This window comes from Colletes latitarsis, unplaced genomic scaffold, assembly GCF_051014445.1.
Source record: "Colletes latitarsis isolate SP2378_abdomen unplaced genomic scaffold, iyColLati1 scaffold0065, whole genome shotgun sequence".
Classification (NCBI taxonomy): Eukaryota; Metazoa; Arthropoda; class Insecta; order Hymenoptera; family Colletidae; genus Colletes; species Colletes latitarsis.
Window position 1 is genome coordinate 67,501 of NW_027488415.1, and position 2,500 is coordinate 70,000.

A 2,500-nucleotide genomic window follows, 5' to 3' on the forward strand; every position below is an offset into this window, starting at 1 on the left:
ATACCCAAATTCTCGCTCGTACGTTGATACCTTTCTCTTCATCGACCCGGCTCCGAAACGTTCTTCGCCATCTCCCCGAAAGGAGAGGTAAACGACGGCGGGGTTAGGGAATCTGAGAACAACGCAAGCAGTTTTAGGACAAGTGAACGACCCTCAGCCAGGCGTGGTCCAGGAATTTTATCCGTGGACCGCAATGTGCGTTCGAAATGTCGATGTTCATGTGTCCTGCAGTTCACACGTTGACGCGCAATTAGCTGCGTTCTTCATCGACCCACGAGCCAAGTGATCCACCGTTCAGGGTAATCATATACAATTTACAATTTTTTTCTTTGTATTTAAAAATGCTCCTTGTTCTTTGCTTTAAAAATATTCGATGTTCGCACCTCCGACCAGCGTATCGACGGAGGATTGAACGCGCCATATCGACGACAAAAGTTTCTTTTTGTTTCCTGAATGACGGAAAACCATCGTTCGACGGCCGGGCGTACAGTACATTCAAAAGCCTTTGCGCGTGGCTGCGACCAAACGGGTATAATACACCCGTATATTCTTGGTTCCGAACAGTAACTTCACGCGCAATCGGGCGAACGCACGCGGCAGCGCCCATCGGTTGCTCGATGAAATCGATGCGATAAACTACAGCCTTCTCGGCTGGTCGTCGTTAGTCGCGCGAGCAACGGATGGCCGCACAATCGACGCGTCGTCGTTTGCGATTATTCGCCTCACGTTAGCCATGAGTATGTATATTATTCATTTACGAACGAACGCGGCAGCGTCCATCGGTTGCTCGATGAAATCGATGCGATAAACTACAGCCGTCTCGGCTGGTCGTCGTTAGTCGCGCGAGCAACGATGGCCGCAAAATCGACGCGTCGTCGTTTGCGATTATTCGCCTCAAGTTAGCCATGAGTATGTATAACATTCATTTACGAACGAACGCGGCAGCGTCCATCGGTTGCTCGATGAAATCGATGCGATAAACTACAGCCGTTTCGGCTGGTCGTCGTTAGTCGCGCGAGCAACGATGGCCGCAAAATCGACGCGTCGTCGTTTGCGATTATTCGCCTCAAGTTAGCCATGAGTATGTATATTATTCATTTACGAACGAACGCGGCAGCGTCCATCGGTTGCTCGATGAAATCGATGCGATAAACTACAGCCGTTTCGGCTGGTCGTCGTTAGTCGCGCGAGCAACGATGGCCGCAAAATCGACGCGTCGTCGTTTGCGATTATTCGCCTCAAGTTAGCCATGAGTATGTATATTATTCATTTACGAACGAACGCGGCAGCGTCCATCGGTTGCTCGATGAAATCGATGCGATAAACTACAGCCGTTTCGGCTGGTCGTCGTTAGTCGCGCGAGCAACGATGGCCGCAAAATCGACGCGTCGTCGTTTGCGATTATTCGCCTCAAGTTAGCCATGAGTATGTATATTATTCATTTACGAACGAACGCGGCAGCGTCCACCGGTTGCTCGATGAAATCGATGCGATAAACTACAGCCGTCTCGGCTGGTCGTCGTTAGTCGCGCGAGCAACGATGGCCGCAAAATCGACGCGTCGTCGTTTGCGATTATTCGCCTCTGGCTATCCGTGAGTATGTATAATATTCATATACGAACGAACGCGGCAGCGCCCATCGGTTGCTCGATGAAATCGATGCGATAAACTACAGCCTTCTCGGCTGGTCGTCGTTAGTCGCGCGAGCAACGATGGCCGCAAAATCGACGCGTCGTCGTTTGCGATCATTCGCCTCAGGCTATCCGTGAGTATGTATAATATTCATTTACGAACGAACGCGGCAGCGTCCATCGGTTGCTCGATGAAATCGATGCGATAAACTACAGCCGTTTCGGCTGGTCGTCGTTAGTCGCGCGAGCAACGATGGCCGCAAAATCGACGCGTCGTCGTTTGCGATCATTCGCCTCAGGCTATCCGTGAGTATGTATAACATTCATTTACGAACGAACGCGGCAGCGTCCATCGGTTGCTCGATGAAATCGATGCGATAAACTACAGCCGTCTCGGCTGATCGTCGTTAGTCGCGCGAGCAACGATGGCCGCACAATCGACGCGTCGTCGTTTGCGATTATTCGCCTCAGGCTATCCGTGAGTATGTATAACATTCATTTACGAACGAACGCGGCAGCGTCCATCGGTTGCTCGATGAAATCGATGCGATAAACTACAGCCGTCTCGGCTGATCGTCGTTAGTCGCGCGAGCAACGATGGCCGCACAATCGACGCGTCGTCGTTTGCGATTATTCGCCTCAGGCTATCCGTGAGTATGTATAACATTCATTTACGAACGAACGCGGCAGCGTCCATCGGTTGCTCGATGAAATCGATGCGATAAACTACAGCCGTCTCGGCTGATCGTCGTTAGTCGCGCGAGCAACGATGGCCGCACAATCGACGCGTCGTCGTTTGCGATTATTCGCCTCAGGCTATCCGTGAGTATGTATAACATTCATTTACGAACGAACGCGGCAGCGTCCAT

At 51.3% G+C, this 2,500-nt stretch overlaps 1 non-coding gene across 1 annotated transcript; it reads right to left on the bottom strand.

The window, feature by feature from the left end:
• Positions 1-147: 147 nt before the first annotated feature.
• On the bottom strand, positions 148-302 carry LOC143351071 (5.8S ribosomal RNA). Its single transcript, XR_013081457.1, has one exon. It is a non-coding gene; the product is annotated as a 5.8S ribosomal RNA (ribosomal RNA).
• Positions 303-2,500: the final 2,198 nt, after the last annotated feature.